Source organism: Peromyscus californicus, unplaced genomic scaffold (assembly GCF_007827085.1).
Source record: "Peromyscus californicus insignis strain IS unplaced genomic scaffold, ASM782708v3 Scaffold_6__1_contigs__length_162567912, whole genome shotgun sequence".
NCBI classification, from domain to species: Eukaryota; Metazoa; Chordata; class Mammalia; order Rodentia; family Cricetidae; genus Peromyscus; species Peromyscus californicus.
The window spans coordinates 69,119,283-69,141,191 of NW_026294584.1; the positions used below are offsets into that span (position 1 = coordinate 69,119,283).

Sequence of the window (21,909 nt, forward strand, 5' to 3'; positions counted from 1 at the left end):
GGCCACTTTCTTTCAAATTACCACACACACATATCATAGTTTGGGTGCAGTTTTGATCATTAAATGCCCATGATTCAGGACTCAGAGATACAAGTCCAAGATAAGACATTGCATTTTGGAAAGTTTTGTTCAGAATGCAGTGTAACTGTGGAATACAGACACAGACAACATTTCCAGGAAGATCCTGGGTAGTCCCAGATTCAAAGAATTCACTAACACGTCCATCACTGAGTTTTTCTGTCTTTAGATTTATTCATTTTATTTTATGAGTATTTTGCCAGCTTGTATGCACATGTGCACCCTGTAGGTGCCTGTACAGAAGGTGGTGAAGTGGAGTTATAGGCAGTTGTGAGCTGCTCTGTGTGTGTGTGTGTGTGTGTGTGTCTGTGTGTGTGCTAGGAACCAGGTTCTCTGAAAGGGCAAAAAGTGCTCTTAAAGCTTAGCCATCTTCCCATCCTGGACCACTGAGGTGTTCCATGCACACAGGTGGGTGAGATTGAGGTGTTCCATGCACACAGGTGGGTGAGATCCAGCCCAAGATGGTATTTAGGAAATGTGCCTATCTTTGGCAGATCTCAGAGCTTTCTCTTCATAGTTCATGAAAAAAGAGATTTTTTTTTTTCAAAAGAAATTACAGAGAAGTTAAAAATATTTTTATAGCAATCAGTCACAAGCCCTCCATCGAGATCCCGCTGTGAACACCGAGTCATGCTTGTCTGTTCCCAACCTCCCTCATCTCTCACTGCCGGGTGGGGAGAAAGACCCACGAACTAGGTGGCTGCTCCCACGTTCCTGCAGGAGGCTGGCAGTGGCGCGGGGCGGGGGCAGCGGGCGCGCAGGGCGGGGCGGGCGCTGCGTGCGCTGGACGCGGGGCTGCGCTCCTCCTCGGGTGCGCTCCTGGGCGCTCGCCGCCGCCGCCGCGCCTTGAGTCAGCAAACTCCGCGGTGCTCCCGGCCCGCCGCCGCCGCCGCCGCCCAGACCGCGCCTGAGTAAGCCGAGCCTCGGGGAGGGAGCCGGGTGGCGGGCACCTGCTCAGCCCGGCCGGGGACGCGGAGGATGCTGGCGCGGGCGGGTTTTTAATTTTTTCTTCCTCTGAATGCAAGGCCGGGCATCTTTGAGTTTAGAGGGTGGAAGGGGTAAAGAAGGTTTTTGTTTTTTTCCCCCCCTTCTTCATGGGATTGTGGGATTGATGGAAAAGGCCGCGGAGGAACCCACGTTGACGATCGGGTTTGATGACACAGGGAAGCAACAGCCTGTTTATCGGTTCTGGACACATCACACTTTGCTAAAATTACAAGGATTGTTAAGGGGATGGTCACGGGATGTCTGTTTCCGCAAGGCACAGGCGCGTGGAGAGCGATGGATTAGAAATTGAGAGCAGAGGGGGGTTTGGCGTGATCTCCATCAACCCTTTCAGTTTGCGACAGGTGAAACCAAGGTCCGAGAGGGGGGAGCAGAAAGCACCCGGTGGAGGGGTGTATGAAAATCCCTCCTCTCCTGGGAGTGGGCTTGTGGGAGTGGCCGGAGGGGGTTGGGGGCATTAGGAGACTACTCCAACCAGTGGCCCATCTTTGAGGGGCTTTTCAGGAGGTGGACGTTAAGTGTCCTGGCAACAGTATCTCAAGTGAGGTTGAGGAGTCTGCATGACTTCGCGTGATTCCTGTCCCCAAAGCAAGGATACAGCCAGGACAGTCATTCCGATTTCACCCAGCCTCTAGGTGTCTTCCTCCCTTCTGGTCCTGGGGATGGAGCCCATGGCCTTGAGCATATTAGCAAGCACCTTATCGCTGAGGTGCACCCCAGCCCCCGCCCCCCATTTATTTATTTTTAAAGGGGTAGTAGAGTTGAGATTGACTGACAGACTGTTTTGAATAATGATATAAATGTAGATATATTTAGAAGTGACTGTGTAAAGCTGTAAAAGACCTTGTTAGCAGCTGCTTCTAGTTAACTGACCATCCATCCCGGTTTCTTCTGTCAGTGCATTCTTTTTTTTTTTTTTTTAAAGCTGAAAGGGCTATCACACTTCTTTTTTTTTAATTTTATTTACTTATATTTTTTTTTTTTTTTTATATTTTATACGTAAGTGCTCCACATGTATAACTGCATACCAGAAGGGGTATCAGGTCCTATTAAGATGGTTTTGAACCACCATGTGGGTGCTGGAATTGAACTCAGGACCTCTAGAAGAGCAGCCAGTGCTCTTGACCGCTGAGCTATCTCTCCAGCCCCCCAAAGTCTACACCCCCGCCCTGCTTTATTTGTACTTTCAAGACACTGATCTCTGAAGGTCTTCCCATAACTGAAATCAAAGGAGTCGGGTAACACAGTCCAGAGCAGAGGAGAGTGAAGTATGATGGCCAAAAGACAGCAACCCCACCCCACCACTACCATGGGCACACCTCCTTGGGGGCAGTGCCAGCCAGGCCCGTTTCTGTAACTAAGAATGCGCTGACAAGCCGGGCGGTGGTGGCGCACGCCTTTAATCCCAGCACTCGGGAGGCAGAGGCAGGCGGATCTCTGTGAGTTCGAGGCCAGCTTGGTCTCCAAAGTGAGTTCCAGGAAAGGTGCAAAGCTACACAGAGAAACCCTGTTTCGAAAAACAAAACAAAACAACAACAAAAAAAGAAAGTACAAATAAGCACCGCGGTTCCTTTCTGCATGTTAGAGTTGCCCGTATGCCCCACTACAGCGCCTCCCCTGTACTTTCACCTCTCCTGATCTCCCTTTTCAGCCCTGGCATGGCACTCCTTTCGTTTTGAGTTAAGCCATTGGGGGAACTGCTTTCTCTTTCCTCTTTTAGTTCAGGGCTGTGGTGTAACAACCACTTGTGAAAGGCGGGGAACTGCCTGAGAACAGGGTCTAGCCTACAGTGTGGGTTTCGTTTTGGAGACTAGCAGAGGAGGGTTGGCTAAGATGATGGTCAGCACTTGGAAGGTCCCCCGGATTTTAGGGCTGTTATCACCAAAGGTCTTTTTCCTAGTTATGTAATAGGTGTGAGTTGACACGTAGGCTCTCCAGACTTGTCCCTACTAGAGGCTATATGGGACGGTGCGTTGGCCACAGCTTCTGGTTTCAGGTCCTTCTGAGTTGAAATCTTGGAACTCTTGTTGGCAGAGTCAGGCATGGTGGTGCACATCTGTAACCCCAGCACTTGGGAGGTGGAAGCAAGAGGATCAGGAGCCTGAGGCCATCCTTAACCTTAGGAGTCCTTGTCTCAAACGTAACAAAACAGCTGTCCTGGAATGGAACTCGTATGTAGATCAGGCTGACCTTGAACTCAGAGATCTGCCTGCCTCAGCCTCCAAAGTGCTGAGATTGAAGGTGTCACCATGATTGGTTCTATTTTTAATTTTTTTATTTTTTGGACAGTGTCTCATGTGGCCCAGACTGGTCTCTGACTTGCAGCGTGGCAGAGGATGACTGTGAGCTCCGATTCTCCGTAGTGCTGCATTACAAGCATGAGCTACTCTCGAATGTACTTGAGGATGACCTTGAACTCTCAAGTGCTGGGGTTACAGGTGTGAGCCCCCACACCTGGCACTATTTAATTAATTAATTAGTTTGGAGAAAGAATCTCCTGTGGCTCAGGGCTAGCTTTAAACACAATATGTAGCCGAGGTTTCGAAGGCCTGATGCTCCTGCACCTACTTTCCAAGTGCTGGATCACAGGTGGGTGCCCGGCATCCTGAGTCTTTTTTTTTTTTTGTATTTTTTATTACACCTTTATTTATTTGTTTATTTTTGTGTGTACATTCATATGTGCGTTTACACATGCCCTTGCACATAGATGGAAATCAGAGGACAAGTCACTTCTCTCTTTCCATCATGAGATCCTGGGGAATGAACTCAGGCTTGCAGGCTTGGCAGCAGAGACCTTTACCATGAGCCTTTTCACTGGCCTCCCTAAATCCTTTTTTCTTTTTTTTTTTTGTCGTTTTTCAAGACAGGGTTCCTCTGTGTAGCTTTGGTGCCTTTCCTGGAACTCACCCTGTACCCCTGGCTGGCCTCGAACTCACAGAGATCCGCCTGGCTCTGCCTCCCCAGTGCTGGGATTAAAGGCGTGCGCCACCACTGCCTCCCCCCCCCCTTTTTTTTTTTTAAATTAGATATAGCTGAGACTGGGTTTGAACTCCTAATCCTCCTATTTTCAGCTCCCAAGTGCTGGGATTAGAGTTGTGTGCCTCCTTGTCCAATTCCTGAATCCTTTAGGAAGATATGAAAGGTAATTTTTTTTGCTTTGTTTTGTTAATAATTACATGAGGTTCTATTTTGGTAACACTGTTGAATACCGAGTTAACGATTCATCAATAACCCAAACACACGCCTGTACAAAGAATTCAGTTTCTTAGACAGTTCTGTCCTACTGCAGTTTTTCAAGGGGCAGGCTCTTCTTAGGTGCTGCTTTTGGAGTCTGGTGGGATATTCGTACTAGATTTGATTGCTGTCAACATTAGTATTGAATCAGTTTACTGAATTGCGGTCGTTGCTTGTCCCCCAAGGGATCAAGGGTTTGTCCCCAGTGTGAACCCATGACAGGTTGTAAAACTTATAAGAGGTGGGGCCCAGTGGGAGTCCTTGGGTGACTGGGGGCTTTGCCCTTAAAAGGGATCAAAGACAGTTCTCCCAGGACCCTGGATTAAATCTCCTGTGAGAAAGTTGTGATAGAAGCCGGAGGCTGACCTCTGGGTTGCTCTTTGCTGGCCTGGCTGCCATGTGATGTCTTTATTTTGTGCATGCTCCCTGCACTTTGAGGCCTTCAGAGCACAGCAGCTGCTCTGCACCCTCAGGGCCGTGCGGTGTGCTAAATAAGTCTCTTTAAATCGTGAAGGTACCCCCCAGTCCTAGGTGTTAAGTTACAAATGAAAAGGGACCAGTTTACAATGGAAAGAAAGGCAGTCTGGAGCCCTTTTTGATTAGGGGATGGAAAGACAGAAAAGGGGTGAGAGGAGTCAAAGGGGACACCAAAGGACAGAGGCAGGCCCCTCAAGTCGGTACTAGCAAGGAGAGCATATGTAAGGATGCCCCAGGCTGCTGAGAAACAGCCTCTTGGAACCTGACATTCAAGCACACGGTCCCTGTCTCCCATGGGCTATGAGGCTGCCTCCTGGGTCCCCTGCACCTCTCCTTGGGATTTCTCTATGTTCATGCTCCTTACATGGCTGGCCTGGCACTCACCACACTTTTCACTTAGCGCTTGCCAAGCTCTCATGCGGTCATCTTTCTGCATTTTGATTCCAGCCACCCCAGCCATCCTCCGCCTCTCTGGCCACTTCTGCTTCATCTGGCCCGATGCTCAACTTCCCTGAGACCCTTCCAGTGCATCTTCTTCTTGTCCACATTGTCTCCCTGGATCTGTGGTTTTCAAACATTAAAAAAAAAAATAACATTTATTTATTTGTGTGTGTGTTTCATGTTAGCTGGGTGTGCATGTGTGTCACGGCATTACAGGTGTGGAGGTCAAAGGACAGCTTGTTGAGGTTGGTTCTCTTTCACTCTGTGGGTTCCAGAGATTGAATTCGGGTCTTTGGACTTGGTGGCAAGTGATACTATCTACTATGCTAGCTTGCTACCCCTCCCCCCCCCTTGGACATTTTATCCATAAGAATCATGTGGGAAGAAGGAGATTTCTGGGCCTCAGGGCCCATGGTGAGACCTGGGAGTCTGTTTCTCCTCCAAGGCTGGTACAGACTGTACAAGTCGGGCTTGTGCCCATGGCTTCAGAAGTCATTGGTAAGCCAGAGACTTCCCTTCTGTGCTGGGGATGAAACTCAGGGCCTTTTGGAGCCTGCTGGGCAAAGGCTGTAGCACTGAGCTGCATCCCCAGTTCCCAGTTCTGAGCTCTTTCGTTTCACAAACTCAGCCCCTTCATCACTGATGGAGAAGCCGAACCCTACTCTAGGTTTGTCCGTCTGTTGACTCTACTAGGTTAAAGGAGAAGCCACCGGTGTAGCTCCAGGCCCCTCCCTTCCTGCGTTGTTCTGTTACTGTAGACACCACCCACTTGCTCTCTCAGTTTTTAGCTTCATTTCTTTCTTTATTATGTGTGTGTGTAAAGGCATGCGATGGTTTGAATGAGAATGACCCCTCTAGGCTCATATATTTGAATACTTGGTCTCCAGTTGGTGGAACTGTTTGGGAAGGATTAGGAGGTGTGGCTTTGTAGGAGGAGGTGGGCTTGGAGGTTTCTAAAGACTCCTAGGATTCCCAGTGCTCTTTCTCTCTGCCTGGTGGTTGTGGGTCAAGATGTGAGCTCTCCAATATTCCTTTGCTCTGTCATCATGGACTGTCAACCTCTGAAACCGTAAGCCAGATTAAGTGTTCATTTTTTTTTTTAAGATTTATTTATTTTTGTTTTCTATGTGTATAGGTGTCTTGTCTGCATGTATATCTGTCTACCACATGTGTGCCTGGTGTCTTTGGAGGCCAGAAGAAGAGACTGGATCCCCTGAAACTGGAGTTACACACAGTTATGAGCCACTGCGCGGGTGCTGGTAGTTGAACCCGGGTCCCCTGGATGCACAACAAGTGCTCTTAACCACTGAGCCATCTCTCCAGCCCCTAAACACTTCTTTTCTGAATTGCCTCGGTCAATAGACATGTAGCTAAGACATGGCGTGTGTGTGCCACGCTGTGTGTGCGCTTCCTTGTGCATGCGTGTGTGCCATAGCAGGCAAGTGTTCGGCTCAGAGGACAGCTTGTGGGAGTTCTCTCCTTCCCCATGTGCATTTCAGAGATTGAATTCGGGTCATCAGGAATGGAGTTTATCAAGTTCCTTATCAAGTTTACCAAGTTCCTTTATCCGCTGAGTCATCTTGCCATCCCCCGGTTCCTCTTCTGTGAGTACAAGCTTATATGGTCAGTGGACAGGGCAGAACATGACTGTGTGTGTGGGGAACTCATACTCCTTGAAGTCACAGACATACCAGGGGTTCTATATGGTGCTAGGATTCAGTAATGATCTCTTCCTGGCGGAGCGTAGAGTCACATTGGAGGAGGTGGGGGAGGTACGCTGATCCTGCTGCGTGTGAAGGCTGGGGATCTACTTGGGTTGGCAGACTGGAATGTGGGTCTCAGGGAATGACTAACGTGTAGTGTTTTCATCTGTTTGCCTAGCCGTGATCAGACCCTTCTCCAGCCCACAGCCATGTTCCGTACGCTGGGAAATCAGTGTTAGGATTGGAATCAGGGTCCTGGCCATCACTCACTTTATGTTCAGCTCATCTCTGGTGGTTGAGCAATGGTGGAAAACTGAAAAACTGTGACCTCCCTGTTCTGAGAACTTGGCAGAGCTGAGTCTGTAGACAGACACATGTCAGATGACCTCAGATTACTTTAGTGTTTCTGCCAAAAATGGAGTTAGGAATAATAACTCTTGACATTTCACCTCCTTCTAGAAGGACTTTCTATGTGTCTTACCTTTGACTTCTTGATCCAGGCCTTGGATGTCTAAGAGTTAGTGATCTGACCCTTGAAGGCAATGGCCACGATGTGGGCTTCTCACTTGCAGGTGAACCGCAGAACATATATGTTGGAAACGTTCTGTCCCCTAAACATTGTTATGTGGCATGGAGGATATTTGAAGGAAAATTGTTTTTAAAGGACCAAGCTGTGACGGGAGCCGGCATATGAGTGCCAGGCACCAGCCTCCATATCTTCTCGTTGACTCATTACAGTAGATCTATGAAGTACACAGTTGGCCCGTTTTATAGGTAAGGAAACTGAGGCACAGAGGTATTAAACGATTTCCCTTGGCCAAGGGCAGAATGTGAATGCATAGTCAGTTTGGCAGTGAACGCCTTTACCGTCCCCTAAGCCCCCATTTGCTGTGCCCTTGGCTGAGTGTAGAGGTACTTGGCTTGCTCACAAGGTGATCCCCTTGCTCACCAGGCAACCCTTCCTCCTTACCTGTCCGTTCTCCACAGCTGGAGCAGTATTCTGTTGGGTAGTTAGAATTTGATTAAGTAGGTCACGTGTAATTCCTGATTGAAAACCTGTCCAGCACCAGTTCTCCGAGTCTGTGTAGAAGGTGGTGATTGCCCGTGTGTCCCAATACTTGTACTTTTTGTTTCCCTTTCGTGCTTTTGAGACAGTGTCTCCGTCAGTAGCCCAGGATGTCCTGGAATTCAGGCTGCCCTTGAATTTGAGGAATCCTTCCTTAGCTTGCCAAGAGCCGGTATCCCAGGTGTGAGCCACCACATCCAGCCCCACCTCTCCCTTTTTGAGGAGAGGGTCTCAGTGTGAGGCAGAGCTTTGGGTGGCTCTTTCTCTAACCCTCATACCGGTACCCTTCCCAGTCTTAGCCCCAAACAGGAATGGTGGGTGCCCTACATTGTGCCAGCCTGTTCTTGAGCTCAGTCTCTTTCTGACCTCTGCCTCATCCTCACCCTGCCTGTGACCCCAGCCTTCTTCCAGTCACTGGTCTGTGAGTCATCTGACCCCTTCTCCATTGTGCCCTCTGTCCAAGCTCTTCCTGTTGCTTAGTGGCCTTTGTTTCCTTTTGTAAAAGTTTTTATTATTTTGATTAATTCTTTGAGAATTCATTCTATGTATTTGGATCCCATTCACCCCTCAGCTCCTCCCCTTACTTAACTCCTCCCAGGCCCACCCCCACCTCCCCGCCCCCAGTGGTCTTTATTTCTTAGGGTTTAGGCTCTCAGCAAAACTGAGCGGAAGATGTAGGGGAAGCAGCACTTGAACTTGCCATGAGGTATCACAGCATGTCTGTGTGACCGAAGCTCCGTGTTAATGTTGTGTTAGAGGGTATAGTATCACAGCATGTCTGTGTGACCTGAAGCTCCGTGTTGACGTTCTGTTAGAGGGTATGAGCAACCAAACTGGACTCAGGATCGCACACCTGTGATCCTGGCACTTGAGCAGGAGTTCAAGGACATCCTTGCCCGTATGGTGAGTTTGCAGCCTGCTATAGCAGGCTTTTTTTTTTTGACTGCCAGCCCCCAAATCATGACACAGAGACTTATTGATTATGAAAGCTCGGCCTATAGTTTAGGCTTGTCCCACTAGCTCTTATAGCTTAAATTAACCCATTTCTATTCACCTCCGTTTTGCTATGTGGCTTTTTAGCTCTCTTCTATCTTGCACCTCCTGTTTCCTCTCCACGTCCTCTGGTGTCTCTCTCATGCCTAGATTCATCTCCTCTTCCTCTCTCTCTGCCCAGAAGTCCCACCTAACCTCTTCCTGCCTAGCTATTGACCGTTCAGCTCTTTATTAAACCAATCAGGCTGGGCGGTGGTGGTGCACGCCTTTAATCCCAGCACTCGGGAGGCAGAGCCAGGCGGATCTCTGTGAGTTCAGAGGCCAGCCTGGTCTTCAAAGTGAGTTCCAGGAAAGGCGCAAAGCTACACAGAGAAACCCTGTCTCGAAAAACCAAAAAAAAAAAACAAAAAAACAAAAAAACCAATCAGAAGGTACCTTTGCAAAGACACATCTTCACAGTGTACAAAAAGATTATTCCACCATAGCCAGCTGGAACCCAAACTAAAAAAAAAAAAACCCAGAAAACCAGTTGGGAGCCAGTTATAGGGGTATGCATGTGCAGGTGTCTGCAGTTAGGTAAGGGCATAAGCATTGAAATTGTGGATGGGGTGTCAGACCTGGGGCCCTGCCTTATAACAGGATAAAACTCCAATCTCCGGTGCCATAGTGGAGTCTGTTTTCTTCTTTCACCCTTATGTGGGTTCCGGTTTGAACCCAGGTCACTAGGCTTGCATGGCAAGTGCCTTTACTCTCAAGCCATCTTGCCAGCTGCCTCGTGCCTTAAAAGTCCCATGCTGGTCCTGTTTTTCCTGCTTGTCCTCTGCCAGTATCAAGGCCTAGGTAGTTGGCTCATGCCTTTTCTTCTCTCCCTCTTTTTTTTTTTTTTTTTTTTTTTTTTTTGAAGCAGGGTCTCTCTATTGTGTAGCCCTGGCTGTCCTTGAACAGAGTCTCTCTATGTGTAGACTAGGCTGACCTTCAACTTACAGAGATCCACTTGCCAACTGAGATACATCTTCAGCCACCCACTTTTTTTCTTTTTAAAAGATGTCTTGTTAGCGTATGTGAAGTATGCATGATGAAAGGGTTTGTTATGTATTATATTTTGATCATATTCTCCTCCACAAACGTCTCTTGTCCCCTCCTGGTGATTTCCTTTCTCTTTCCAAACCAGTCCCTCTTCTACTTAATGGGTTGCATTACAGGACCACAGGGGTGGGGCTGTTTACAGGAATATGAACACTTTACCAGTGGACTAGAGTGTTGAGAAAAACGTCTCTCTTTCCCCCATTGCCTTGGCTAGTGTTCCATCACTGGAAGAGACACCATGCCCAAGGAAACTCTTAGGAAAGAAAGCATTTAACTGGGGGCTGGCTTACAGTTTCAGGGGGTCAGTCCATTGTCATCATGGCAGGGAGCGTGGTGGTACACAGGCAGGCACGGTGCTGGAGAAGTACTTTATCCTGATCTGCAGCTAACAGAGGGTGGGGGCGAGAAAGAAACAGAGACAGAGACAGACAGAAGGACAGAAAGAGAGACTAGGTTTGGGCTTTTGAAACCTCAGAGCCCACCCCCAGTGACACACCTCCCCCAACAAGGTCATACCTACTCCAAGACCACACCTCTTAATCCTTCCAAACAGTTCTTTGTCTAGGACAAAGCATGCAAATATGTGAGGCTGTGGGGGCCATTTTCATTCAAATCACCATGCTCATCAATCATTAACTGCCTCTCAATCCTCAGGGAGAGGTAGGGCCTTGTGAGCACTTCCCTTTTGAATTTTTAGGGCAAAATGTTAACATTATTCTTTTTTGTTTTGTTTTGTTTTCAAGACAGGGTTTCTCTGTGTAGTTTTGGTGCCTGTCCTGGAATTTCTGCTCTGTAGACCATGCTGGCCTTGAACTCACAGAGATCCGCCTGGCTCTAAATAATAAAGGCATGTGCCACCACCACCTGGCTGTTAACATTCTCATTAACCAGCTCATCTTCCACAGTCCAGTGGAATCAAGAACTTGGAGACAGTGAAATCCTCATGTTCTTTAGATTATTAGCTGTGGCCAGAGCTGGGAAAATGCTTTTTTTCATCATGTGATGAAGGGTTAACCATGATGGAGAGAGGTGGGCTGGAATAAGAGGCTACTGTTCTCATGTCCACCTTTCCATCACAGGTGGTTGGTGTTATGCCCAGGTCGCGGTGACCCCCCCAAAAGACCACTACAGAGACCAAATCCCGTATGTAAAAGCAAAGAGCCTTTGTTCTGAGCTTGGACTCTCTATCTGTCCAACACAGTAGTGAGAGCAGAGAGCCCAGAGAGCCCAGAGCCCAGGTAGGTTTTTTTTTTTTTTTTAATCATAGCAGAAGTTGGGGTGAGGGGATTTCCAGGGTTCAGGACATTTGTCTAGGGGTATAGGGAATGTTTGGAATGTCAGGTATTTCCCCTTAGATGCTGGCCCTCCCTGGGTGGGGTCAGCTCTGGCTTTTCCTGGGTCCAGGTGTTGCCAGCCAGAAGCTGTGTCTGGGCCTCTAAGCTTGTCATGGCAGCTGGGGGGTCAAGCTGTTTTGGGCCCCCCACAGTTGAGCTTTTCAGAAACTTGATGATGCAGAAAACGGAGGGAATTTTCTGGAACTCATTCAGTCAAGTTTAATGTACCCATTATTTATTGAGTACTGACTCGCTGCCAGGCACCCTGCTAAGTGAATGCTGGGTTTTAAAGCATAAATGATTTGGACAAGGCCCCTGACCTCTGGGGACTTTTGAGATGACAGATAATAAACCCAGAAATAAATGAATGGTTAAAACAATACCAACTGCAATAAGGATAAGGTTAAAAAAAATGGAGCATTGCCTCTCTGCGGAGGTAGAGAGACCTACCTGAAGGGTAGGAAGGAGCCATTGTGGTGAGTGGGGTGAAGGAGCTGGAGCGGGGATATGAAGGGAATAGGAAGCACAAAAGGCTTTTGGTTGAGGAATGAGTTGGGCGGTGGAAATGGCCTGTTGTGTGTGCAGAAGAGTTCAGAGGTAGACGTACCTGGGGAACTCTGAGGGGTGTGGCTTACAGGGCTCACACAGGTAAGACCTATCTTCTGGAATGGGGTTGGCACAGTTTTCCCCATCATAGATTCACTTGAGAGGCATGAGGTACATGGTGGGGCTGTTCCAGTGTGGGGCTTGGGTATTTGGGATTTGGATGCCTCTTACCTTCGACTGCTCCCTAGAGTCTAGTGCTTGGGGGTGCCGTGTGTTTGGTAAGAGAGGTCATATACAACCAGAGAGAAGAATTGGCATTCAAGGTTTGTGTGTGCACCACACTTCTTTTGCCCCGGGACACACAAGCCTTGCACAGCCTGCTTGAATAACCACGTACATGCTCTATGAGCAGTATTGATTTGTCTCCATACAGTATGTCTGGGAGCACATTAGGGTGAGGCTATAGTTTGTGACCATGGTGATGCTTCATTGTTCATGGCTGGGTTCTCTCTAGGAAACTCAAAGGGAAATAGTCCTTGTAAATTTAGGACAGAAATGGCCTTTCTCTGTGTGGTGGGCACCATAGGAACAGAATGATAAATAAAACTCATTACTAAAAAAAAAAAAAAAAAAAAAAAAATTAGTGAAGCAACCACCAGAACTGACAAAACCCAACAAACCAGAAAAACGTATTGTAATTCATGTCATTAAGAATCAGTTTTCCTAAAAAATAGGAAAACCTGTAAATTGGCCAAGAAAAGAACAAATGGAGAGGCTGAGGCAGGAGAATCATTGTCCTGTCCTGTCTCAAAAATACCCCAAACAAAAATGGTTAAAGGATATAAACAATTCATGCAAAAGAAATTAGTCGTTCATAAGTGCATGGAAGGACCTTGGCCTTGCACTTATTTAGAAGACCCCCCCCCAAAAAAAAACACCCCAGTTAAATCTCATTAAATAGAGCTGGCAGGCTGGCTCAGCAGGTAAAGGTGCTTGCCATCAAGCCTGAAGACCCGAGTTCAGTCTCCGGGAGCCACAGGATGGAAGGAGAGCGCTGACTCTCATAAGCTGTTCTCTGACCTCCATGGGCGAGCACACGTACAAATAAATGCAATTAAATCAAGTCACTTACGCAGACCTGGGAAAATGTGGGGATTTATCATATTAGGAAAGATTTGGGAAAACAACTCACTCAACTGTGAATTCTCTGCAGGGGTACATATCTGTCATAGTTAATAGTTCACCTGACCTTATGAACTGAGAAATTCTGCTTGTAGACATTTATTTCTCAGCTGTACTCATGAAGGTTTTCACTGAGCACTGTTGGTAACAGCACAAGAGTGTATGAGTGGGTGGCTGGTGAAAATGAGCAACAGTACATCTTCATGGTGGAGTAGTATGCAGCTGCGAAAAAGGAGAGCGTTCCGTGGATAGCTGGGTGCAGGCCACACGGTTAAGTATAAAGAATGAGGCATAGGAAGATGTGTGAGTTGTTACCATTTGCAGGAAAGGAAGGATATGGAATAAATGTCTATATAGTCACATCTGCACAAAGTGTCTCAAGAAGAATGCTCAAAGGACCGGAGGGTTGGGGTGGGGGGAGTTTTCATTTTGTACTCATATTCTTCACATTTCCAAATGTGTTAAATTAAAAATATTTTTATTACTTTAAAAAATGTGTGTGTGGGAGCTGGAGAGATGGGTCACCTGCTGTCCTTGCAGAGGATAGTTTCAGTTCCAAACACTCACATGCTGACGCATAGCTGTCCAGTTCCAGCGGATCTGATGCCTTCTGACCTCTGCAGGTATGAGACATGCATGTGGTGCACGGACATGCACGTAGGCAAATCACTCATACATTAAATGTTGCCGACTCGGCCCTGTGGTCAGGAAGAATCTCTCCCACCCACGTCCCACAGCCACTTAGTCCCAAGTAAACACACAGAGGTTTGTATTATTTACAAACTGTATTGCCTATGGGTCAGACTTCTTGTTAACTAGCTCTTACAACTTAACTCAACCCATTTCTATTAATCTCTATGTTGCCATGTGGCTGTGGTATTACCGGTCTGCTGGCATGTTGTTGCTCCTTGGGCGGTGGGCTGGTGTCTCCCCACTCTCCTTTCTTCTCCTCTCTCTCCAGTTGGAATGTACCGCCTCACCTTATTCTGCCTCACCATTGGCCAAGCAACTTTATTTACCAGCCAATCAGAGCAACACATATTCACAGCGTACAGAAAGACATCTCACAGCATTTAAATAGATAAATCTTTGTTTTGAAAAATGCGTGTGTATGTATGCAAACACATGCACACCACATGCATGTATGTGTTTGGGGGTGCCCACAGAGAGAAGCATCAGGTCCCCTTTGAATCTGGAGTGAAAGGTAGCTGTGAGTCGCTTTACATGGGTGCTGGGAACTGAACTCGGGTCCTCAGCAAGAGCCGCAGCATGTGTGTCTGACTGCTGAGCCATCTCACCATCCCCTAAGTGTGTTAGAATAAGAGGCTGTAAGAGCGAAATTGAAGGGTAGTTGATGGACAGACTGGTGCTTTACCTGAATTGCACAGTGTCCAGAGCGTCTCCTGTGCTGCAGCTTTCTCTGCTGAGAGGGACCAAGGCTCAGCCTTCAAAGGTTAGAAAAAAAAAAAAAAAAGATCACAGGTAAGTTTTCATCCCTGAAATCTGTGAATTGGTTTACTTACTTGCTTGGAAAAAAGGATTTTATAGGCTGTGGCTATGTTAAGGAACTTAATTTCTCTCTCTCTCTCTTTCTCTCTCTCTCTTTTTGAGACAGGGTCTCACTGTGTAGCTCTGGCTGGCCTGGAACTTGCTCTTTAGACCCAGGCTGGCCTAGAGCTCATAAAGATCCACCTGCTTCCATTTTCCAAGTGCTGAGATTAAAGGTGTACACCACATGCCTGGCTAGAGAACTTGATAAAAAAAAAAATACAAATTATTATTGTGTGATTGTGAACATGCTATATGGACATGCCAGGATGGCAAGAACCAGGACATAAGAACAGACACAGCAAAGCAAAACCAAAATCTAGCAGTGTGGATCCAAATCTCGGAGCTCAGTGCCTGGCATCTGAGGCTTGTAATCCTTTGTGTTCCAAAGGGCTTAGGCAGCCCTGCCTCTCCAGCTCTGCCATCCACAGCCCCCAAAAGCTGTCCCTTAGGCCATCTCCATTCCATTTCTACAGTTCTCCTAGGTCATAGCATCTCCCGATATCCTGGGATCTCCATAGCAACTGGAGATTGACCTTCACCAATAGCCCCTCAGGCCCTCTCTGCAGGACACTGACCCTGTCACAAGGTGCCAAGCCTCAGCTACTCTCTCTGAACCCTTCATACCTTCGAAACCAGTAATCCATGGAAGACTCTTGCATTGCCGAGTTCACAGGATTTTGTAGCAAGTGAGCCATTTTCATGGTCTTATTCTGGATGAGTCCTTCAAAGTTGACAGGCTTTCCTGACTGTGGACAGAGGAGAAGTAACCTCAGGCCTTGTGGTACCCTAGTGGACATCTTGATTTTAGCCTGGAGAGACCCATGTCTTAACACTGACTTACAAAACCGTAATGAGGAATCGATGCTGTTGGAAGTCATTAAATTGGGTGAGATTGGTTTGCAGCATTATGGGGGTACTTGTATTTCCCATTCTTTTTTTTTTTTCGAGACAGGGTTTCTCTGTGTAGCTTTGCGCCTTTTCCTGGAACTCGCTTGGTAGTCCAGGTTGGCCTCGAACTCACAGAGATCCGCCTGGCTCTGCCTCCCCAGTGCTGGGATTAAAGGCATGCGCCACCACCGCCCGGCTGTATTTCCCATTCTTAATCTTCCTTTTAAGGCCAGTTAGAACACTGCTCAGCATATGGTGTCTTTTTTTTTTTTTTTTAAGACACACTTATTTTTATTTTGTGTGTGTGTGTTTTGCCTGCATGTATGTCTGTGTGCCACAGTGTGTGCCTGGTGCTCTCAGAGGCCAGAGGAGGATGTCAGATCCTCTGAACTGGAGTTACAGATGGTTGTGAGCTGCCATGTAGGTGCTGGGAATTGAACCCAGGTCCTCTGGAAGAGCAGTCAGTGCTCTAACTACTGTCCGTCTCTCTAGCCCCTTGTTTGCTTTGACAGAGGATTTCATGTGGCCCAGGCTGGCCTTGAACTTTATAGCTAAGAGATCCTTGAACTCCAGCGCTTCTTGCTTCCACATCCCAAGTTCTGGGATGGCAAGCATGCACCACCTGCCCAAATCTTGACTATGAATTTTTGATTATGTAGAGGAAGCTGGCCTCGAACTCACAGAGATCCGCCTGCCTCTGCCTCCCAAGTGCTAGGATTAAAGGCGTGTGCCACCACTGCCCTGCCATTTTTTTTAAATGTGGAAGAGATTATCTTCTTAAGACTTTTTTAGCCTTAGGTATGATATTGTGGACTATGAAGACGTATTTGACGTCATAAGAACGTCTTTGCCCCAAGGCCATTGCTCCCCTTTGCCTGTAACAGTTTCTGTGTCGGGGAACTTGACTCCCCTCACTTTGCATGTTTAGCCAGTGGAGGAGAGAGAGCCTGAGGAGCTGCAGTGGTGTGAGAAGAACGTTCAGAGGAGTAGGACACTTGCCAACAAAGAGTTAAACCATTAGTCAGGCAAATGAAACCAGCGGGCCGGACATGGTTTTGCCTAATCGCTCGCCTAACAAGCCCTACCCCCTGCTTGTCTCCGCCTACTTCCTCCTGAGGCTCTGGCGGGTCCGCTTTGTAAGAACAAAATACCCTGGGATGTCCAGTCTGTCATCAGACTGATGGGCAAACCCAGAGCCCCTAAGAACTCCGGAGAGGTAGAAATACAGCTTTCTTCTTCGAACTCTATTCCCTTTTGCTTTATTAGACAGAAGTGGCTTGTTTCTGAGGATGCATTTTCAAAGTCCGTCGTTTTAACAGGTTGGTACCTTGACTTGTTGAGTGTGTTTGGTTTGTGATTGAGTGACTGTGGTGATTCTGTGAGGCTTGTTTTCAAACATTGGTCTGAAAACCTTGGGCAACTTCCTTGATATGTCCACCTGTTGTGAGTAAGTGCTGAGATTTAATAATGATGAAAAGAAGAGGATTTATTTTACTTTGAATTATTTGTGTGGATACCTGCACACGGGTGCAGGCACCCTCAGACGATCCTTTGGAACTGGAGTTACAGGCAGTTGTGAGCTACTGGTGTGGGCACTAGGAACCAAATTCAGGTGTTCCAGAAGAGCATCAAATGCTCCTAAACCATTGAGTCATCTCTTTTGCCCAATAGTATACATTTCTTTCTTTCTTTTTTAAAGTGGGTTTTTTTTTGTTTTTGTTTTTGTTTTTTTTTTTTTTTTGAGACAAGAGTTTCTCTGTGTAGTCCTGGCTGTTCTAGAACTCACTCTGTAGACCAGGCTGGCCTTGAACTCACTGAGATCCGTCTGCCTCTGCCTCCTGAGTGCTGGGATTAAAAGTGCATGCCACTACTGCCCGGCTAAAGATTTGTGTTTAATTTATTTATATGTCTCTGTGTGACTGTATGCCTCCTGTGTGGCAGTGCCTGTGGAGGCCAGCAGACAGCCTCTGTCTCCCTTGAAGCTGTAGTCACAGGTAGCAGTAAACCACTGACCTGGGTGTCGGGAACTCGGTTCAGATCCTGGAAGGGAAAACTGAGGGTTTTTTTTTTTTTTGGCTCTGAAGTTTCCGATAGTCTCGGCTGCTTTCACTTTCACAGGCTGCTGTCAGAGGCAAAGCCCGTGCGCTTCATTGGCCTCTGCTGAAAGCATTTTAAGAAGAAAGAGACCAGGGGAGGGAGGGAGTATCAGATTGAAGTAGCAGGGAAAAGAGGCAAATATTAAGACTCCATATATGAGAAGAGTTAACCAGAAGAGATTAAAAGAGCACTTCAAAGAAAAGTGTTCATTGGGTTGATGAAGAGTCAATCATGGTGTACGTGTGGGAATATTCAGGAGTCTAGCCTAGAGCCAAGCCTGGTGGCTCACACTTATAATCCCAGCACTTGGGAGGCAGAGGCAGGAGGATCAGTACAAGTTCGAGGCCAGCCTGGGCTACATATCCATTTCCAGGCTGGCTAGGGCTACGTAGAATGATTGTGTAGGTCTGCATTTGTGAGTTCCTGAGGGGGCCAGGGGCCAGACTCTAGGAGCTGGAGTTCCAGGCCATTGCTGTGAGCCAGCCAGTGTGGGCGCTGTGAATAAACAGGGGCCGCTGTAAGAGCAATGTGTGCTCTTAACCTCCCCAACCCCTTTTTATAACTTTTTAAAGTACAACATACTTGGCAGTATCTTAGTTCCACGATAGCTAATAGGGATAACAAATCAAATGAGTTTTTGTTTTTGTTAGGAAATCAACTATATAACATGGATATTTTCTCTTGCATGTGTGGAACTGAAGCTGTCAAATTTGAGATTCTGATATTTATATCAGTATATTTAGCATTGTACCTTGGTAAACAAATTGAACCTGTTTCCTTGAGCAGATGATGCATGGGGACTCCCGGCTAGGTTAAGTAAATTGAACTAGAGTTACGTGTCTTCAGAACTCAAAGTAACCCAGGATTGTCCAGCATCCCAGGATTACTGCTGGGAAGCATGGTTCATTGGTGCAATTACATCATCTTTTAAACGTATTAATATGTATTAAGTGGCCAGACGAAAAGCAAACACTGGCCCCTCAGCCCTTTCAGCCTGTGGTTCCGTGTTTTTCAAGACCTAATAACAGCCGTTAGCGGTAATTGTATGTGTGTCTTAATAGGGAGACTTTAGTCTGAGGTGTTCTCCTTGCGTTAATTTGTTTATTGCTCAATAACCATAGAAGCAGGTTCTGCTGTCAGCTCTTGTTTTATAAGTAAGGCTACCAGACAAGCCGAGGTGAAGCGGGTGGTCCAAGGCCACTTAGCAGGAGTCTAGGCGGATGAGTAGACCTCGGACTTTTGGGGTGTGTGTGTGTGTTCAGACAGGGTTTCTCTGTGTAGCCCTGGCTGTCCTGGAACTAGCTCTGTAGACCAGGCTGGCCTCGAACTCACAGAGATCCACCTGTCTCTGCCTCCCGAGTGCTGGGATTAAAGGCATGTGCCACTACTGCTCGGCCAAGACCTCAGACTTTTTGATTCACAGTCAGGAGTGCTGTGAGGTATATGCTCAGAGATCTGGCTTTGCAGTACCAACCCATGGGCGAACACCGGGCACCCTATGCTTTGTTAGTGTGGTGCCCTAAGCTCTTGGGTGACTTCTGGGCATTGTTTGGTCACTACCATTTTGTCAGTGTAATGTGACAGGGAATCCAGTCTGTGCTGTTAAGGTAGAGACCAGAGATCCCAAGTAAACAAGGACAGAGGGTAGCTGTGCTATTTGGACTTCACAGTTTACTGGGAGGCAGATTGTAATTCAGTGTTTGCCAGATAAGGCTAAAAATATTGTGATCAGATCTTCCAAGAAAGGTTATACAAAGGAAATGTATCACAGAATTAAAAAGAATTGCATTTTATAGGCAGGGTGCCGGTAGAGGCAGGTGGATCTCTGTGAGTCTGAGGCCAGCCTGGTCTACAAAGTGAGTTCCAGGACAGCCATGGCTACACAGAAAGACCCTGTCTCCAACAACAACAACAACAACAACAACAACAACAAAAGTACATTTTATTTCTTTGTGTGTGGAGGTCAGAACACAACTGGTCGGAGCTGGTTCTCTTCTGGAGATTGAACCCAGGTCAGCAGGGTTGGTGACAAGTCCCCTTACCTTTGGCGCCATCTTGTTGGCCCATACCTGGTACGAGGAAGTTAGGCTCAGCTCCCCTGGGTTAGTGAGCGTAGCCAGCACCTTAAGACTGCATCGTGATAACCTGTGACAGAGGGGTTGGCTTCTGGGACGGATTGATGACCTTGAACAAGTCACCTCACCTCTGAGCTTTCGTCTTTGTCTGCAGAACAGGCAGGTTGTGAGACGTGAGGGAGACAGTGTGTGTAATGTACACAGTACAGTGTGTGCAGTGTGCACACAGCGTGACCAATGGCTGTAAATGGCAGCTGCTTTTATTCTTGTGGGTATTTTATGTTAGTTTTACTAGAACCTTCTTTTTTTCTTTTGAGATTTTACTTATTTTTATTTTATGTGTTTTGAGTATTTTGACTGTGTGTATGTCTATGCACTATGTGCATGCAGTACCCACAGATGCCAGAAGAGGGCATTGGATTCCCCTGGAACTGGACTTAAGAGATAACTGTGACCCGCCATTTGAGTGCTGGGATCAAACCTGGGTCTTCTGGGACAGCCAGCGTCAAGTGTTTTTAAGCACCGAGCCATCTCTCCAACCCCTACATAAGTACATTTTTAACTTACAAAAGTAATGTTGGTTTTTTAAAGTTTGGTTACTCTAGGAGTGTATAATTCCCCGGTTCTGTTTACATTGGCATACATCCTTCTGTATGTATACATTTTCATCTTTGCATATGTAAGGATCTAAGTATATATCATGTTATGAGTCTCCTCCCACAACTGAGTCTTCTTCCCTTCCTGTCTCCGGATTGCGTAACCTGTAACACCATCTGAGCAGTGAAGGAGACATTTACTCTTGGCTAAGAATGGGGGAAATGGGCTAAAAGCTCATACAGCGGCCTCTCCATCCTTGGTGGGCAATGATGGGAGGAAGTGGCTAAGGAAGGGAAGGAGCAGCGTTTCTCTCCTGGGGATGGGTGGAGGGTTTCTGGAACTTTGGGCTCCTCATCCTCCTTTTGTGCCTTTCCTGGATCTTTGCAGTTGTTATCATGGCGCCTGTCAGCTCCCACAGCACCGTGTGTCATTTAGCATGCACAGGGTTATGATAAGGTGAGAGGTGGTCACTCCGGCAGCCATCTTAGATCCGACAAATATTGGCCAGCCTATGTGAAGAGGACTTCTGGCCCACAGGCAGCCTGTCCTCAAAGGTAAATAAGACTTAATTAAACAGGATAGAAATTCAGTGGGTGCAGCTGGGCAGTGTGCAGAATGACTGCATGTGTGTTCTTATGTCAGGGAATTACACTTCACGTCGGTGGGTGGGCTGCGCTTTCCACTCCCTGTACCACGGTGTCTCCCTGGCTCAGCATTTACTCAGTTGCCTCTTTCCAGACTACTGGATTTACCACAAATGTGTTGGACTTTACACTGTTGTTTCCTTACTAGTGGGCATTTCAGTTATCTCAGTTTTGTTGGTTATAAACGTGAATGGATGGGGATGGAGCTCAGTGGTGGAGCACTAGCATGTACAAGGCACAGGGTTAAAACTCACTGCCTCTTAAAAAAACCAGAACAAAAACCAAATGAAACCAAACCGACCAACCAACCAACTAACCCAAAAACCAAAACCAAAACAAAACTCAAACGAAAAACAGGGCTGCAGTGAGCATGCCCTGGGAGCAGCTTTGTGTCCTGGGCTGGCTTCTGAAGGACTCTCTCCTGGACATGTGATTTTGGTCCGGGTTGTTGAGCTCCCGACTGCAGTCGGTGACCCTGCCTTCTGTGAAGGTGGCCCATGTGAGGTACCATCTACTTTAGCACAGAGCTCTGACCCTGTGTCCAGGCAGAGGTATTCCTTCAGGGTGACGACTCCCCCATGCTTTACCTCCACAAATTTGTCAAGGTGACTGTGATGACTATTCTTGGTTGTCAACTTAATTACATCTGGAGTTAACTAAAACCCAAGAGGCTGGGTACACCTGTGAGAGAATTTTTAAAATTCTCCATTTGAAGTGGGAAGATATATTTTTAATCTGTATCTTTGGAAGTGGGAAGATCCACCTTTAATCCGTTGGCAAGCTATATTAATGAATCTCTCTCTCTCTCTCTCTCTCTCTCTCTCTCTCTCTCTCTCTCTCTCTCTCTCTCTCTCTGCCGGCTTGCTCTCTCTCTCACTGGCAAGTCCATTCCTTCACTAACTTTAGAGCCTA

The 21,909-nt window shown here is 47.1% G+C and overlaps 1 protein-coding gene across 6 annotated transcripts in view; it reads left to right on the plus strand.

The window, feature by feature from the left end:
• Positions 1 to 908: 908 nt before the first annotated feature.
• The window catches only part of Snx10 (sorting nexin 10), a 65,572-nt gene continuing 44,571 nt past the window's right edge, over positions 909 to 21,909 (plus strand). The window contains exons 1-2 of one of the 6 annotated variants that reach the window (XM_052719978.1): positions 1,058 to 1,072; positions 4,155 to 4,225. The gene's annotated coding sequence lies outside the window, so the exon portion shown is untranslated. Of the gene's footprint in view, positions 1,073 to 4,154; positions 4,226 to 16,808; positions 16,904 to 20,809; positions 20,908 to 21,909 lie in introns of those variants that run through there. The other 5 variants (XM_052719976.1, XM_052719975.1, XM_052719979.1 and 2 more) reach the window with 5 other exon arrangements.